The sequence below is a fragment of the Mastomys coucha genome, unplaced genomic scaffold, assembly GCF_008632895.1.
Source record: "Mastomys coucha isolate ucsf_1 unplaced genomic scaffold, UCSF_Mcou_1 pScaffold20, whole genome shotgun sequence".
Classification (NCBI taxonomy): Eukaryota; Metazoa; Chordata; class Mammalia; order Rodentia; family Muridae; genus Mastomys; species Mastomys coucha.
The window spans coordinates 74,005,548-74,025,497 of NW_022196903.1; the positions used below are offsets into that span (position 1 = coordinate 74,005,548).

Consider the following 19,950-nt stretch of genomic DNA (forward strand, 5'->3'; position numbering starts at 1 on the left):
TATATATATATATATATATATATGTACATATATGTGTGTGTGTGTGTGTGTGTGAGTGTGTGTGTGTGGTTGTGAGTGTGTGTGTGTGTATAATATACTATATAATATATAGCATTTAATATTACAAGAGGTAGTTTTAAAATAACATCTTGGGATATTCCAAAAATTTTTCCTCTTTTTTCCATTGTATCAATATAATGGAGTAATTAGAAAACGCATGGAAAGATTTGGGAAAGATATGAAGCATTTGGTGGTAGGTGATGGTAGGTAGGAATGCAGAGAAGACAGGATTGATAACATCTTTATGCAGATAAGAATGGAAACCCAACTTCTGAGTGTTTTAAAATATTATTTAAAAGGTATTAATCAGAATTTTTATTTATTTATTTATGTGTGTATGTATGTGTGTTTGTGTGTGAGATAGAGTTGTAAACATATCTTTTATTATCCTATAGTAATTGTTATTTTTGCAGCTCATTGCCTCTGTTGGCTAATCTAGGCCTAGTACTGAAAGCTTCTAGCCTCTATATGATCTTATCTAGGCCTAGAATGTTTTAAACCTCTAAGACTTACTGCTGAATAAGCTCATCTTTTCTTTTTTTATTAGATATTTTCTTTATTTACATTTCAAATGATATCCCCTTTCAGGTTTCCCCTCCAAAAACAAAAACAAAAACAAAAACAAAATAAAAAACCCTGTTCGCTACCCCCCCCCCCCCCAGCTCATCAACCTACCCTCTCCTGCTTCCTAGTTCTGGCATTCCCCTACACTGGGGCATAGAACCTTCACAGGATCAAGGGCCTCTATTCCCACTAATGACCGACTAGGCCATCCTCTGCTACATATGTAGCTGGAGCCATAAGACCCACCATGTGTACTCTTTGGTTGGTGTTTTAGTCCCTGGGAGCTCTGAGGTTACTAGTTAGTTCATATTGCTGTTCCTCCTAAGGGGCTGTAAACCCCTTCAGCTCCTTGGGTCCTTTCTCTAGCTCCTTCATTGGGAACCCTCTACTCTGTCCAATGGATGGTTGTGAGTCTCTACTTCTGTATTAGTCAGGTGCTGGCAGAGCCTCTCAGGAGACAGCTATATCAGACTCCTGTCAGCCAGCACTTGCTGGCATTCACAGTAGTGTCTTGGTTTGGTTATTGAATATGGGAAGGATCTCCAGGTAGGGCAGTCTCTGAATTATCCTTCCTTCAGTCTCTGCTTCATACTTCGTCTCTGCAACTCCTTAAATTGCAGAGACAAAGTTTGGAGCTCACCTTTTCTTGTTCTTTTTGATTCAATTCAGCTGTTCTGGCTCAAACTCCTCTCCAAACTAACTGATTCAAGCTGGTTTCTCTTCTTTGGCCTCTCTTGAATTGCTCTGCTTGACTTAAAATGAACTGGCAATGTATTCTATACTTCTGGCTACATGTCATTTGTTGCCTCATTCTGTCTTTCCTTGTGTCTATCTTGTTCTCTCTCTGCAGTCTGTCTCTGTACAACTGTCCTAATAAAATGCTCTTCTCTCCCTCTTCTCTCTGCACTGCTTTCTTAAGTAGCTTCCTTTTCCTGTCTCTTCTAGTGAGAATTGGGTATATCCTGTTCTTTCAATCCTTTCTCAGATTTATCACCTTTTTGTCACACAATCATACATCATTTTCAAACATAGTTACTTCCTTCTACAAACTAACTTTCCTTTCATTGTTCAGGATTAAATGTGTATATTAAGTGCCTGTTTATTCCAACCTGAAGGATTAAAGGTGTGTGCTAAGAGCTGAGCCAAACTACCACTAGAAACACCTTTTTCCTTTCAGTAAATTATATGAACTAGGGGTTCACAGTGTGATCAAATATTCTGAGAGAAAGAGGAGAGAGAGAGAGAGAGAGAGAGAGAGAGAGAGAGAGAGAGAGAGAGAGAGAGAGAGAGAGAGAGAGAGAGAGAGAGAGAGAGGGAGAGGTGTTGGGATGTCACCTTCTATAGTGTACATATGGAAGTCAATACATGGTAGTCAATTTGTTGACTCCTTTCACCATGTGACTAAAGTAAAGCAAACTCAGGTTACCAGATTTGAGAGTAAACACCTTTACCTGATGAACCATCTTCTAGGCCCATTTTAAATGTCTTTATGACTGGACAGAAATGTGATTGCATGATGTAAGTACCACAGCTCTGTAATCCTTCAAACCACCCCCTGCCCCAAGGATCCCAGAAAACAACCCAATAGCCTCCATTTTGCTTTGCAACAAGGCAGGTGAGACTAAACATCCAATGTTTGGGAATACACTCTTAAATTTTCTATGTTTATACATTTATTGGGAAAAATCATGTGTGCAGAAAGAGAAATTGGCTGGAGTCCTCCCACCCTGATGTGTATGAATTGTTGTATCATCTCAAAATTAAAACCCCATTCATGTTTTTGAACTCATCTCTTGCCATCAGGTGATGGTTACTTTTGTTTTTAAATTAATCCAAATGGATTTGTCATATAAACAAGCCCCTCTAAAGTCTTCTGGGTCTAATAAGTCTTGTTTACTTCAATATTTTTTTCATGAAAAGAGAAGAATAAATGAGAGATTGCTTTTATTTTTATTATCTGAACAAGTTGCTTGACAACGGTAAATTAAATTGTATAAAACTGATTAGAATACTAGAGGATTTGATTTTCCCATAATATTCTAAATAATTGATGTCTTCTGAAAACTGAAGTCACAATGAATTAGTAAATTAAGTTTTATTTTCTGGAAACTTTGAATTCTATCTCACAGAAATATCTGACTTTCAGAAATCAATTAATTAATTTAACCCATTTAGTATAATTAGTACTGTTCATATGCACATGGATATATGGTTATCCATGGGGGAAACTAAAAGTAGCTAAACTCCTGAAGGAATGCAGCTTATAAAAAGAAATATTGTGTTAGCAAATAAAAGGTACTTTGTTCTGTTTACCAGCATCCTAAATTTTTATTGCTTGCAAATTTTCAAAGACTCACCCTGAAAACACAATCCTTGGTACAAAAGTTGGGTTACAGTGCAGTAGCTTAATTTTGTTTGACTTTTCAAATGCTAAAGGTTAAAGCAGGCTGAACACAGGGTGAAATAGCTTATATTTTACTATGTAGAATGCATGACAGAATAAACAGATATTGAGAGAGACTACATTAGCCCTCATCATATATGAACTAGAAAATAAAGGTGAATTTTTGAGTATGGGAGAGCAATTCTAGGTAAAAAAGAAATTAATAATTGGAAAGAGACCTCTCTATAATTTTAATGTGCTAGGTTTCCAATCACGCTGAGCATACACTTCAATTTATTTTTGGAAATGTCCAAAAGCATAGGATGAAATTAAACCTATAGAAAACATAGCACAAAACAGCACCACAAAAGGAGATTCTTTTAAACATTGCCTTGTTAAAACTAGATGTAAAATTCCATTACTGCAATAATTCCACTCTTAGTCTCTGGGTTCTCAACTTATATACTAATGAAGATGGCAGGATCATACATGCCACAATTCAAAAATGTTCAGTGATACTTTAAATTCTAAAAGTCCTGTGTAATAAACATATCAGGCATCCTGATACCTACACAGAAATAGGTAAAGTACATGGCACCCATCAAAATTTTGCACATATAGATTTTAAAGAGCTAGATTTTTCATATTCTTAAGACAGATTCAAGCAAATCAGAGACCATAAATGATAACTGAAGTAGTGAATGGTCTCTTGCAATGATGGGGTTCAAATACTTTCACCTTACTTTCCTTTAAAGAAGAATAATCGTAGAAACTCAATGCCTAGAGTAAATCAAAAAGTTCTGAGTCTAACAGCCTTCTCTTACCCAAGCACATAGGCAAACCTTCCTGGAAAAAACCACTGCTGATGTCTAAGATGTTAATTTTCTGACATATATTTCTGTACAGATATCACTGTGTTTGTCATAAAATTTATACCTACCAATAGTTTCAAGATTATGAAATTATGGATATATATGTAGATATATATATATCTACATATATATGTATATATACATATCTACATATATATAATATATATATATTATATATATATATGGAGTAGAAGGAAAATCATTCTAGTGTCCAGAATTTGCTTTTTTTAACAAAATAAATTTGGTCTAATGATTTCTTACATGCATATAGTGCATTCTGTAAATTCTGGGCCCTGCTTTTTCTATTTGTCTAACCTAACACACAATTTTACTGTTCCTTATAAAACTCATTCCCACATTAATGTTTTTATGTTTGGTTTATGACCCATTGAATTTTAACCAGTATGATTAGATCCTGGAAGGTTCACTTTTGAATATACAATTGCAGATAATAACTATTTCTCCCTCAGAAACCATTAGTAGCAAATAGTATAGCCTTGAGGATTAAACCCCCATAAGCCTTTCCTCAATCCATTAGTGACTATAGCCAGGGCCAATTCTGGGCAAGTCCTGTGAAAGCATTCTTAGCTATTGTGCTACAATGATGTTTGCAATGATGGTGTCATGCCTTGACAATCGCTTTTGGGAGTCCTTCTCTATATCACTCCTTATGTTTGTTCTTTATCAGTGCTATTGATCATTGTATGGTGTGGTATAGATTCCCTTTTTGGTCTGAGTAATCAATGGTATCCTATTTTAACCACCATTTACAACCTTAGATTTTATGAGAATATCAGACATGGGTCTTGTCTGGATTCAGAATACTAAAGATGTATTGCCTCCTGTAAAGTCAGTAACAAGTCCAATACACTAGAGTGGTTGGTTACCTCTATATCAATCATGCTGCTACTATACCAAACACTACATCTTGTCCAGTAGCTTGGCACTGTAGTTCATAAGCTTCACATTGAATGAAAGTCATTGTTGTCTTATCCTCAGAATCTTGCAAAGCACTTTCGAGCACTGTGGATGTCAACCAGCAGCAAGGAGACTTGTAGTTCAGTTCTAGCTTCATCTCCCAAAATCTTGTAAACAACATGTGGTGTCTTCAGCAACAGGGTTTTATTATTATCTGCAATAGAAAGAAGCTGTATTTCTTAGGGGCCTCTGTCTGGTTCCTGCTGCCCCAAAGCTCATAAGGAGTTGCCCACACCAGGTGATGGGTTTGTTTAATATACAGTGTTCCTGGAGTAGCATCATGCACCATGCTAGATATTTCCCTTCTATGCCAATTGTTACCACAACAGGCTTAAAAAGTGATACATTTTGATGGTGAATTTTTGTTCTCTGTTCTGTGAGTAATGGCTTCTCAAGCCCTGTTCCTCCGTCAACCTCATATTTATCCCCAGTTTAAAGCTTTCTTTAAAATTCATGAAGCTTTCCCATTATTCTCTATCTCTATGGTCACATCACCTGCGTTCTACTATTCCACTTATTTAAGGCTCCCTTTCCATGACTCTTTCCTAGTTCCATGCCTTCCACTTTTTTCTCTGTCTTTCTGTTTTGTTGCCTCTGAAATTTTTATTTGGCAATAAACATAATGTATTTTGATCACATATGTCCCTCACTTCTATATCTCCATCCCAACCCTACTAAACCCCTTCATTTCAACATTTTTTTCCTATAACTTTAATATATTTTATTTGTGACCCTCTGAGTTTAATTAGGTTTGCTTGAATAGGCACAGGTGTGGGGTTATTTACTGGAGCATAGCCAACTAACCACTGGCTATACCAATATCAAAATGTCTCTACTTGCCCTAATTAATATTAATTTACCAAAATCTCCATTCTACTTTTACAATCTCAATTTAAGGAATACATTATATTTCCAAACTTTCTATCTCACATGTTAGGTGTACCGTCACCTAATCATGTTTTCATTCATTCATGCTGGTTTTCGTATACCCAAATTCTATGAATTCGTGTTCACTATAGTTTCTTAGCTTTCTATTACTTCCATTATTGCATTTTAAAACTCCAACATTTTCATATCTAAGCATACATTTTCAATTTCATGCTATATTCCTTTTACCAACCCAATATCATCTCAAGTACTCTTCAGAAGAAGAACTTTCTAGTGGTTCTTATGTAAACTGTGCTGAATTACAATACATTAGCCTTTTTTCTTCAGCTATACCATCATCCCTAAACTTGTTGACACTCTCCAAGTGTCTTGTACTGCCTGCTTTTCGTCTCCAGTCATCTTTCTGTGGGATATTCCTTAGTTGCAGGGCAAAGAGAATTCTTATTATCTTTCTGACTATCTTTTCTGACGGTTTTATGTTTGTATAGGTAGGAAAGATTTAGCTATTCAGAGTTTACTCTAGTGTAGTTTCTGGCCTCCCACCAGGGGAGAGATCTACATGGAGTCAGCTGAGGTCCAAATCTCAATTTGTGGGTCAGTACATTTTTCCTTATGTCAACCATTGTTGATTCTATGTTCTTGTCAATAATAAATATGGTTATTCTCATCAAATACGTGGCTCAATCATTGTTTGCTTGATATAGTGATATCACTTGCCCAAATCTCTCTGGCAACTGTGATGGTCTTCTCATACACCCCTTTAAGAAAAGATCTTGGAAAGGTGGTTAGCAGGAGTCTTCTGGTGTAGGTTCCCTTGAGAAGTGTCTTAATAAAACAGAATGACAGTATCTATGGTTATTCTTCTCTTTCCAGAAAGTGCTATATTTGGTGACTGATACATGTGGGATACAAAAGGCCTGGTCATCTTGGCCCACCTTGATACAACATTTCAGGGAAAACAGGATAGCTCCAGAGTTTCCAACAGGTTGGTTCACTCTCATATGTGGCCTTCATGACAGCATGATTCTCCCTCTCTATTACCACTTCCAAGTCTTCCTTAGACGGTCCTAAAAACATTGGCTAAAAACCGGAACTGCACATTAGACTCCATCACTCCATCACAAGTCTTCTCGAGGGAATTGGCTAATGAATAGTGACTCCCTAAGTCAGGATTACTGTCACTGTGATAAAACCCGTTGGGGAGGAAAAGCTTATAGCACAGTGTTGGGCCCTCCCTTGGCAATCACTAAGAAAATAACCTATAGGCTTGTCTACTGCTCACTCTTGTGGCTGAATTTTCTCAATGGAGGCTTTGTCATATCAGATAACTCTAGTTTGGATTACTCTGATATAGAACTAGTCTGCACAGTGACTCGGCTAAAGTACTGACGGGTTCTCAGTTTTGTGAAATTGAAAGTTTTGTGGGTTTCTAAAGGATATAAACATTACCTCTATCTGGCCACAAATGGCTGAGCTACATCTTCTTTTCAACTTTTCTGCTCTACCTAAGCTGGAAGTCAGAAATCAAAATCTCCTATAAAGGATGGTTATTAATTTTACTGTTGGGATTTTACTGTGCTTTACAGAAGAATATACATGAAGCTGTGAATCCAGCTTGCGTTGCACATGGATATTGACTCATCTAAGCACTTGATAAACTGCATGTGATTCTTCTGCAATTGTTGATAGCAGTACTTTTGTTTGAATGTTGAGGTATCATTCAAAGGTAGAGAGACCATAATATTCTTATTTTAACTTGATCTGAAAACTCAGATTAATATGTGGCAATGTCACAGGATAAGTGTAACCTTGGTAGGTATTAACTTTGCTTTATTTATTACAACTTTTTATTGGATATTTTCTTCATTTACATTTCAAATGTTATTCCCTTTCCAGGTCTCCCCTCCAGAACCCCTCTATCCCATCCCTCCTCCCTTGCCTCTGTGAGGGTGCTCTCCCACCCACCCATCCACTCCCACCTTACCACCCTGGCATTCCCCTTCACTGGAACATCCAACTTCCTCAGGACCAAAGACCGCTCCTCCCACTTATGACCAACAAGACCATCCTCTGACACATATGCGGCCAGAGGAGCCATGGGTCCCTACATGTGTACTCTTTGTTTGGTGGCCCAGTCCCTGGGAGCTCTGGAGGTTCTTGCCTGTTGATACTGTTGGTTCCCACATAGATTGCAAACCCCTTCAGCTCCTTCAGTCCCTTCTCCAACTCCTCCATCGAGGACCTTGAGCTCAGTGCAATGGTTGGCTGAGAGCATTTATCTTTGTATTTGTCAGGCTCTAGCAGAGCCTATCAGGAGACAGCCATATCAGGCTTCTGTCAGCAAGCATTTACCAGCATCCACAATATCGTTTGGCAACTGTATATGGGATGGATTCCCAGGTGGGGCAGTCTCTGGATGGCCTTTCCTTCAGTCTCTGTTCCATACTTTATCTCCGTTCCATACTTTGTCTCCATACTTTCTCCTGCGAGTATTTTGTTCTAAGAAGCACTGAAACATACACTTTTTGGTCTTCCTTCTTCTTAGGCTTCATATGGTCTATGAATTGAATCTTGGGTATTCTGAACTTTTGGCCTAATATCCACTTATCAGTGAGTGCATACCATGTGTGTTCTTTTGTGACTGGGTTACCTCACTCAGGATGAAATTTTCAAGTGCCATCCATTTGCCTATTATAATTTTTAGATCCAAATTAGAAACAAACAATTTGGTATATTATGAGTTTCAGAAAAATGTTTCTTGGGAATAAGATTAAAGGATTTATGTAAAACTCTCTAGAAATTATTTCAGGGATTATAAACATATAAGGAATCATCATATTTTTCCTTCATAACTGGCCTTTGCATTTGTAAAGTTTGTAGAAGGATATTGTATTGTTCAGGCATCAAAGGATTTTATTTATTTATTTATTTATTTATTTATTTATTTATTTATTTATTTTGGTGTTTTGAGAAAGGCTTTCTCTGTAGAACCCTGGCTGTCCTGGAATTCACTCTGTAGACCAGGCTGGCCTTGAACTCAGAAATCTGCCTGCTTCTGCCTCCCAAGTGTTGGGATTAAAGGCCTGTGCCACCACTGCCCTGCAACGGATTTCTTGTTATGAAACTGTTACAGAGTATCTTGGCTTATTTACTAAGGAGGAAGTTGCCAAATGTGGTTGTCATTCATTTGTGGATCCAGTGATTAGTTCTAAATCTATATGGGTATGGTTACATTTAGATAAAAAATTATGTAATTCTATTCAGTAGAGTTGTTAACCATTTATTTAATTAGTGAAACTGAGCTAGATGATGAAAAAAAGATGCTAGATAGATAGATAGTAAATAGAAGACAGATGTACAAATCTTTAAGAGACAATTGATAAGCAAATTATAGATAATATATATAATAGATTATGGATAGGTGATAGACATAGATTGACAGATATCTAGAAAACAGGATAGATAGGTATGATGGTTGTTATGTTGATGATAGAAACAAAGGTAACTACATAGAGAATTGATGTCTGTGTGTGTGTGTGTGTTTGTGTGTGTGTGTGTGTGTGTGTGTTTGTTAATGATACACAACAACGAAAAACAGAATGATTCTTTAAGTCTTTGACAGATTCTAGTCCTTGAACCAAATATCACAGAAAACCATGAAAACAAGATCAAGAACTAAGCCATTAAACCTATATATGTACATATGTGCATACATATATGTGTGAACAGACACATATAATATCAGCATGTGGAAGGAAGATAGGGAAGTAGGAAGTGTTAAATTATATTATAATCTCAAAAGATAAGCAATTGAAAAATACTTGTATGATAAATCCCAAATTATCTGTCATGAAAAACATGTGGAATGATATGCTGTTGTGCAAGTTTTCATGCAGTTTCAATGCCATATTAATTACAAAAGTGAAGATATAGAGGAAAGTTTTAGAGACCACGTTTTCCCTAGCAATTACAAACCTTAGCATGGGGCAGATTTAGTAGTAGTAGTAGGTGTGCTCTGTAAGTATTTTAATCTGTTGGTGAGGGAAGATTTTTCGCATATTTCCATCTCTGGTTCTAGAAGTTTGGAAGCTTGAACTACAGAGCTGAATGTAATAAACCAGAAAGAACATAGCTGTGATTAATAGCTATTGGAGTTCAAAACATGGGCTTCTATTCCTATTATTTACTCATAGTGTACTTTTTGTGGTTCAATTTTTCATTGTATTAGTGAATCCTCTGGACTGTTATAACATAATAAAAAGACAATTTTGTCCGATATAATATACATATTATATAATTTCATATAATTTCTATTATATTATGTAATTATATAATATATAGTATATAATTATTGTATAATATAATCATATATTATACTTAATGTATATGTAATTGTTATGTACACATAAAAATTTTCAGCCTCTAGAGAGCTCCAGAATGTTTCAATCTCTCAATTGTTTCCCATATAAGCATTAGGATCTCAGTTGAGATTGAGCAGCAATGTTAGAATATATATGTATATATATATATATATATATATATATATATACATATGTATACATATATATATTAATTATAATATATTATATTTATATATGAAAAGTTTACTGAAATTTCATTCAAAGAGCCAGTACCTGGTATAACAAAACTCTATGAGTCGCAAAATAAAATAAATATTAGAATTCTAGGAGTCCTTTATTTAGATAGAATTGACATTTATAACCTGGGGGTGCATATGAAACATTTACAATAACTTTCACATTTAGGTACTACTTTAATTTAGTTTGGTTTATAAAATGCTTTTCTGAGTACTACAAATGACATGTAGCAATGGAAATATATGAAAATCAGCCTGCACCTCCTCATTTTACTGTATTAATACCTGTTAAGTCATTTGAGTTCATTTCCATATTTGTAGCAGTTTCATTTAAAGGCTATTTTACATTATTTTTCAACCTTCCGAGTGCTCAGGAAATGGTTCACTCAGTCAAATTCTTCCCAGATAAGCATTAGGACCTTATTTGGGATCTAGGGCGATGTGAAAGCTATGTGTTGTGATGCAAAAGCACATAGTCATGCGTGCTTATAACTGTAGCAATTAGGAGCATGAAATAAGCCTGTAGCTCTCTGGCTGGCTAGTTTTGGTGAACTGGTGAACTTCAGGTTCAGTGAGAGAACTTGTCTCAAGAAAGAAATAAAGGATGATTAAAAATAACCCTCTAGTTTTTTAGTTTTTAACAGATCGATAGACACACACACATATACACACACGGAAACACATGCATACATCTGTAGAAACATATGCACACATTCATACTACCACCACCACACAAAGCTTTCTCTCAAAAATGGTGTGGTAAGTGGAAGAGGATGGGGTGGCAAGCATGGGGATGGGGGAGCCAACAGGGATTTGTTCTTATTGTTTTTGTTTGTTGGTTGGTTGGTTGGTTCCTGGGAAGGGATACTGGGAAAAAATAATATGACATGTAAATAAAGAAAATATCTAATAAAAGAAAAAAGAAAAAAAAAGAAATTCAATCATATGCCTAATACCTGATTACTACACTACTAGTTACTACTTGAAAATTTCAGAAACACTCAACAATATTTTGTTTCAGTAAATAAAGACCAAAGTAACTTAAGAGGAATTAATATGTTAAAATGAGCAGAGTACTCTTATTTTTTTAAGCATTTTCCATCTCATGCTTAAATACATGAATTTTCAAAATGGGCTGATGTTGGAGAATTACAAGTCATTATCCTCACTGTAACTGTCTTCTGCTTGATGATCTACTGCCATATGGTATCTTTACCTGTGTGGCACTGCCTCTCATACTGACTTCTAACTGAAGGGCGCAAGTGATTTTGTGTTAATAGGCATGAGTCTTTATGCTGATAGTTTGTTATTTTATGAGAGGAGGGTAAAAAGGTACGTGACACTCAGCATGACTGAGTGCTCCCCAAGGGAGGAATACCTTGTCTCTGAGGAGGGAAGAGGAGCAATTTTCTATTCAAAGGTCACTCCATCAGACTGTAGATAGTGACATAAGTTTCCATGGTCAGTGCTTGGTAGGAAGCTGATTTGTCTGAAGAGAAGAAACTGCTGAGCTAATCCAGTTTTGTTTTGTTTTGTTTGTTTTGTTTTGTTTTGTTTTTAATTTTACATAGGACATTTTTTTCTAGTTCCCTTGTATTGAAAGCAGAAATGCACCCTTTGTGTTATATCAGACAGCATCCTCGATATTTCCTTCTGTTAGTACTGAGTTGGCCTGCCTGTCTGGGCAATTTGCAAAGCTGCCAACACTAGCTTAACTTCATTTCTAAACAAATAAAATGCAACGAAGACATCATTTAAACTCAAATGCTTACTGTGGCTATTGGCTATGCTCAATAACTCAAGGCCTATTTCCTGTGTAGCTGCTATATTCACAATAAGACTGGTTAGATTCCTGACAGATGTTTTCTATAGCATGGATGAACCTGGATAGAGAAATGCCAGTCACTCACTGCTTATTGTTTATTCTATGTAGGATTTGTACTCTCATTGCCAAATCCCCATTTTATCTCAAATTCTTCCAGACCTTTCTTCTACCCATTTGCCTTTTATAAAAGTTCTATTTGTATAAATTGGGGAGATGTTTCCCATAGTAACATAGCTTTTATACAAGCATGAGGTCCTGAGTTTGAGACACAAAATTCACTGGGCAGGGTAAAAAGACTTGTAATCCTATTGTGGGGTAGACAGGGACAGACAGATGGACAAACATCTTATCCTCTGTAATATCTTTCAAACTAGTGAAAGACTGTCTCAAAAAGTAGGTTGGTGGCACTTTTGATATGAAACCTGAAAATAATCTCTAGATTTCACATACATATACATATACATATACATATACATATACGTACTTGGACTTACATGGCTGTTTTCTCACTCTCCCTCCTCTCCCTCCCACTGCCCTCATGTCAGCTCAAGTACATTGTTGAATCTGAATACAAAAAATGTGTCTTAATATTTTAGAAAAGGTATTATTTAATTTTTATGTGTGTCTTTGCTTTTGTGCATGTGTACTCTAGTGCAGGAGACCAGAAGATGGGTACATATGCGGCAAATCTCGAGTCACTGTAGTTGTAAGCCATCCAGCATAGGTACCTGGAATTGAATATAGGTTGTTTGCAAAAGCTGTGCATGCTCTTAAATATCTCTCAAGCTTTTGTTTTGCATTTTAATGAGCCATTCTGGAAGGGCATGTGAGATGAAGTGCTGCACTACCCCCCACAGGCAGAGCCCCCACCCTATTGGGAAGCACAGTGGAGCTGATTCTGGAGGTATGCATGTGGGTGAACCAGAACAGAGAACATGAGAATGAGGGCGCAGACCCTGCCTCCTCCAAATGATACCATTGAGTGGTCTATCTGGAGCACCTCTGGAGAGCTTGTCCTGGTGGTGCAGATAAGGGAGAGCTGACATACTGACCAGTTCAGCTACCACTCATACCCACCCACTTCCAGAGCTTTGAGTTGTACTACCACAAAATCTATATCATCTATGGACTGTTGGGATGCATGAAAGAGCCAGTCCTGCTGATCCAAAGCTGCAGGATCTCTATGACACAGAGCGACAACAGGAAAACTGGGAGGTGCTCCAGTGAGTATCCCATGTTGATGGTGGCATCTAACCAGACCAAGGACTCATTGCAATGAGCAACTGCTAGTGAAGATGTATGCTCACAGGTGTATCCTATAGAGCACACTTTGATATACCTCAGCTTCCACAATGAGATGCTTTCTACACCTTATTTTGTATTGATTTTTTGTTTGTTTGTGTGTTTGTATGTTTGTATGTTTTTATTTGGGGGATAGGTTGCAAGAGCAAAGGGAAGATACAAGGGGACAGGGAGATGAGTGCGACTTGGGTACATGATATAATTTCTAGCAAAATGTTGGCTTTGTGTGATTCTGTATGTCTTAGAAATCAGAGAGGTACCTGTAGACTCCTGCATGTACATGCATAAATAGACAGGTCTTCCATCTTCACTGAGTGCTTTTTCCAGAAGGAATAAAGCAGGTTACATTTGCTTGTGTTTCTTTAATCTTATGGGTCTCAGCGACTCTCAGTCCTGACTTCAGAACTCAGACTTCTTTCTTATCTTGGGCCATTCGTTCCCACAAGAGACAAAATGGTGGGCCCTGGTACAGAACAACTTAGTGGGGAATCTTTAGTAACTTAGATGTTAAATAAAGGAGTAATGAGTGCTTATTTATATTGTGTTTTAACTTCAAACTTTATCTTCTAGATTATATAATGTTATCATTTAATGATTATAGTGTTAGATCACTGAAAACATTTTGAGAAGCTGAAGATCAAGAAAATTAAAGAAGAGTCCATCATGACTGTTAGCTTAATTGGGAATCTTTATTTGAAATTACACAGAAAGACTGCAAATGACAAGAATAAAAAGATTTGTAAAAAGTACAAATAAAAATCAACCCAAATTAAAGACAAATTTGAGCATTAAGATGTTAACACAACTATCCCCTCTTTTTAATAAGTGGAAGAAAACATTGTTCCTTTAATAAATTTATTTATTCACTTTACATCCTGATTGTAGCACAAAGTTATCTTTCCTGATCAGTGAATTATTTCTTCTATCAATGAGTGGTTGTGGAAGATTTATATAATTTTCACAGATGAAATTTCTTGGTGAGATCAATGAAAAAGCAGTTTGTTTTGACTGAGTCAATCACAAAGGACTAGATATATCAGGAATGCACAATTTGGTCTTAAATTTAAAGGCAGATCTTAATATACATCTGCAATTTTCAGAATTTCTTTCATGGTTATTTTATACCTCTATATTGAGATATAACACCTCAGGGAAGGAGATCCTACCATCTAAGCATTTGCTTAGAAATGGTATCTATTATGCACATGAACTATTTAATTTCTTTTTCCCTGTCCTACTTAGAAATAGGTGTCAACTGGGCACAGTTTAGAATTTTCTAAGGGAGTATCAACTAAGGGATTGACAGAAAAGGACATTTGTCATTTCACAGTTCTTCTCTATAACTACATATTTCTTGAAGGTTGAAAGAAATCTATAGAAAGTAACTAAGGGATTGTCCAGGCCACATTAGCCTGTGAACGTGTCTGTGAGATATTATCTTGATTGATGATTGCTGTAGATGGTATCAACACACTGTGGGTAGCACCATTCCTAGGCAAGTAGGCCTGGACTGTAGAAAAATGCTCACTGAGCCCAAGTCAGTGGGATAAGTATATAAAAAGCCAGTGACATTTAAGCTAAGCAGAAAAGAATAACATACTTACTTAGGAAATAAGAAAACATTGTGTGCTCTGTGGATTTTGTCAGTATGTATGGATGTTTATAAAATAAGTGATGAGAAGATGAAAAAGGCATATTTGTGGATAACAGGAGTAGAGAAACTTCTCAGATTCCAGTAGAAGAACAAAAGCATAAATTTCAGGATCTCTCACAAATCCTAGGATTTGCATAATAAAACTTGTAGCTGTCCACAGAGAAGGAGGAGGGGTATGATTCAGCATGCTATGGAGAAGCCAGGAGTTAAAATACCTTGCAGGGACCTAGTGCCTCATTTTCGTTTTCTCTTCCTGAAACATTCTGTGTGCTTTGCTCATCCATTTCTAGGTTTCACTAAATCAACTCCCTGAAGAACCCACATTAACAGCACAGACCTTTCCAGCAATGTGCAGAAAAGACCCCTTGTCATTTCCCATTTCTCTCTACACTTACATTTCTCTTGAAGGGTGAGAAAATCTATAAAAAGTAAGTTTCTAAAATTGATTTCCTATGAAAGGGATCTATCTTTCTTACTTAAATAGCCTTTCTTATAATGGATTCAGCATTTGGATGCCTTGTGCAGAAATTCTTTCCCTTTAGTCTACAGAGAGAAAGAATCCATGAGAGACAAGAAGATACCATATAATGCTCTTTCTCATGTATCTTTATTTTGTATGCAGTAGTTCCAATTTGAAGTTTTTCTATCTATTTAATTGTGTACTCATCCTTGTTAAGGATTCTTAAATACAATGTTAATCTTTCTATTCAATTTTTATTTTACTTTTTAGAAAACTAATAATATCTTCATTGAATAGATTATGTCAACACAAATATGAAATAAACAATAGCTATGGCAAGTTATCTTTGAACATGAAAATTTATATTTACTTGAAAAAATGAATGGGGATAAACAACAAAACATTTCATAAATCAATTCAGTTGAGACTATGAGCATTTGTCTAGTTCTCTATTGCAGACAATTCATCAATTTTCTTTAACATAAGATAGATAGAATGCTTGTCCATATATGAAACATAAAATAAACTCACATGTATGCATGTAGATACCTAATGTGTATACATAGCCCCTGTAATATGTATGCATATCACTACATAGATATATGGTAACTCACACAAATATGTATACTATATAATACTTTAAGTTTTGAATAACACAATGATTTAGGAATCTATCAGTAATGTAAATGAAAACTTTTTATTTAAAATTTCTCCAATCATACAAAAGAAAAGGATGTTCTAACACTGAGTCTTGAATTTAAACATCTTCATATCTCTTTAAAGTCAATGAAAGTCACACACATTTATAGAATGTGTAAGCTTCCATTTTTTTTTTTTTGCTGTTTGTGAAAAAAAAATGAAATCAGAGGAAGAAATTCTCTAAAAAATGAGAATCATAAGGCTTCCTTAATGTAGAACAGCAAATTTTAGTCACTTCTTTTTCCTCAACATCCCCAAGTTTATCAATTAATTAGGCCTAGTGAGTATTGACTGGAAATGCTTGCTAAACAGATGACAAATACAGGGCTTCAAATTCTTGATTATCTTCAGTGTATCCAACAAGAGTGGAGAGGGTGTCCTTTGGTGATGGTCATATTTTGTTCTTCTTCTGCCTATAAAAGAATTCTTTATGTAATATTATTGTCTTCGTAGAATATATAAACAGTTTTTCTAGTCTTTAAACTGTATCTTACAACCAAGAACTAGTGTTTCACAGAAGTAATCTAAAAATACGTTCTTTGATTATAAAGTAAACATCATTGATAGAAACAAATGAGCAAAATCCCTACTGATGGAGGCTGGAGGGATAGTTCAGGGCTAAGGTCACATCTTGTTCTTCTAGAGTACCAGGGTTCAGTTCCTACTGCCCAAAATAAGGAAACTCACAATTGCCTGTAATCCCAGGCACCAGGCTCCAGATAACCTAATGGTACCTTTAGGTACTTTTACTCATGTGCACACACACAGATGCATATGCATAAAAGTAATTTTTTTAAAAAAAGCTTAAAACATAAAAAGTGCTACAGATTATAGATTAGAAGCATACATTATAAGAAGTGATACATTTTAACCACAGTGTTCTTGGTAATCATTTATGAAACTCTAGTATCTTATTAATAGTTCAGCTAAAATGTTTGTATTATAAATTTTATGGAAAGTATCAGATATACAAAGAAGCAAGTATTGCTGCTGATACCACACATATATTACCCATCCAAATTCAGAAAACCACAAAGCTATATATATATTGATTCCTATTCCCTGTAGACATTATGAAAGGCAGATGAGACAATGAACTGATGTTTTTGAAATATTCAACACAGTGCTTTGTGACCTGAAGAACTATGTCATGCATACTAGCTCAAAGTGACACCATCAAGCAGAGAATTTTGTTGCTATGTCATAGTATCCAAAAAGCATGCTATTTAAATCTTGGTTGATTCTGACATGAGTACAGAACCTGGTTGAAAGGATTAGCATTTTTCTCTTGAGAACAGGCATCAGGCATTCATCATGACAACGCAACCCAAGAGTGATGAAGAGTTGCAGAGTGGACCGCATGTCCAAATTATTCTCATCTGGTATGGAAAGCATCATCATTGACTCTAATTTCTTTTTTATTTTAACTAAACCTCTCTGTCATAGTTTATAGCCAATTTTGTCTCAAAATGAAGATTTAAAACATAAGTCTTACTGTGACTTCAATGGTAGTACTCCAAGGACAGCCATGCCCCTCTGATTAGCATTTGCTGTTGTCCTGAATATGTGTGGTTTGGTCATTCTGTTGAACTCTTCAGGTACTTTCCCATTCTTGGATGCTTTCATCTCTTTCTCTACCCTTGCTGGATATTAGGTTCTTTTCTTCAAGCTAGCTGTCTCAGATAAAGGATTTCAATGTGCCCATTAGTAATTCTACTAATGCTTTATGACCCCTAGTGTAAGGCTTTCCTGAGATTAGCTCCAGACAATTTATTAAATCACTCATTTCCTCATCAAAAATTCTATTTCTATACTTCTGGTACTGTGTACATTATGCATATGTTGTCTCATCAAATTCCCCACAATCTTTATATTTACCGGCTTACTTTTTAAACTATCACATGATTTGTGATATGTAAAGTAATTTTAATCCATCAACATGGTTACTCTGGCTAGGGATCACATTCAAAGACCTTCCAGTTCTATGCTATCTGCCACAGCCTGGATTATGGTATGATCTGGGTGTAATACTGACATGCCCTTATCATTGGAAGTTTTAGTCCCAAAGAATGATGGTAGTGTTAGTTTATAGAAGGAAGCAACCATGTTTGAGTGTAGCATCTAATTGAGGGACAAAGTCACAAATCTGAGAGTGATTTGACAAAATGGGTCAGAGATACAATATGCTGAACTCTCAGGAGAATAGCACAGAAAAGAGAGGTAACTTAAGAGAGCAGCAGTAGTAGGAAAGAGAGGGAGAGAGAGGGAGAGAGAGAATGAGAGAGAGAGAAAGAGAGAGAGAGAGAGAGAGAAAGAGAGAGAGAGAGAGAAAGAGAGAGAGAGAGAGAGAGAGACAGAGAGAGACAGAGAGAGAGATTTAACAAGACAGTTTACATAGACAGGTTGCAGGTGAAAACAGAATAAACCAGAGGATGAGAAGGAGCCAGAACATTAGAACAGATTACCAGAGTTAGTTTGAGGCCAAGAAGAGCAATTCAGTGAAAGAAGCTGAGATAAGCCAGTTTGAATCAGTCAGCTTGGAGAGGAGTTTTGTTTGGAAGTAAGTCTCAGAGGTAGAAACGTTCTAAGCCTAGGTTAACAGATGTAGTCTGGAAGTTAAATGTCAGGGTTTGCAGATTTTACAAAGGCTAGATGTTTCCAAGCCTTTGACTAGAGATAATTAGAAATGTTCTGGGCTCAGCCTAAAACATGTATTTGTACAGCTTGTATTTGGCTCTCATCGTATCCCTTCCTCTGAGGAAATAAAACCAATATTAACAGTGATGCTTAATCATTTCCAGGTATCAGATTAGGAGATGTGATTAGATTACCTCTACTTACAGTGAGGGCAGAAGATAAAGGGTGATGTCTCCTGTTAGATTAGCTCTGTCACTTGTGTTTAACAGGCATTCTGAAGTGCATGTCATAGAAATCAATTGTTCTGCTACCCAATAAGCATTATTGTAACAAATAGAACACTTGATGTAAAAGCAAGATTATAAGGCTGTATTTTGTGGTAAGTATGAAATTGTTTCCGTTCCTATTTTCTGGAAGATAAAAAATTAGATTAAACCATGAATGCATCAAAAAGAATTTCTTTTAATTAAGATGATTCTCCAACTTTAAAAAATGCTTTACTTTTATTTATTTGTAAGTATATATCAAAATTTGTGTGTCTGTGTGTGTATGTCCATGTGCATACATGTGTCCACAGATGTTAGAAAATGTTGCTAGAACCTCTAGAGCTTGACTTAGAGGAAGTCATGAGTGCCCTGATGTGGGTAACAGGAACTGAACTCAGGTATTCTATAAGAGCAGTAAATGTGTTCAACTTCTAAGCAATCTTTCAAGCCCTCCCATAATATGTGGTTCTATTTTTTATTTATGTCTATATTAAGACAGTAGTTAAGGTCATTACTTTAGAGATTAGCATATCTCACTTTTTTAACTTTATCAGTATTATTCTGCATGTATACATGTTCACCATGTGTGTACTTAATGTTCATGGAAGCCAGAAGATGCCATCAGATCCTTGGGAACTGAAATCACAGAAGGTTGTAAACTACTATATCAATGTTAGAACACTGAAACTGTGTTTTCTCAAACACAGGACAATCTCTTGTATTATTAGGATGACTAATTTCTGCCCATGTGTGTTATTAATATTA

At 36.0% G+C, this 19,950-nt stretch overlaps 1 protein-coding gene and 1 long non-coding RNA gene across 5 annotated transcripts in view; one reads left to right on the plus strand and one right to left on the minus strand.

Annotated features, from left to right (window-relative positions):
• Lrrtm4 (leucine rich repeat transmembrane neuronal 4) overlaps window positions 1-19,950 on the plus strand; it is a 782,955-nt gene that overhangs the window by 403,535 nt on the left and 359,470 nt on the right. The gene's annotated exons all lie outside the window — the stretch shown is intronic.
• Window positions 16,498-19,186, minus strand: LOC116099108. Its single transcript, XR_004122082.1, has 3 exons — window positions 19,124-19,186; window positions 17,778-17,955; window positions 16,498-16,695 (listed from the first exon to the last, which is right to left on the minus strand). It is a non-coding gene; the product is annotated as an uncharacterized LOC116099108 (long non-coding RNA).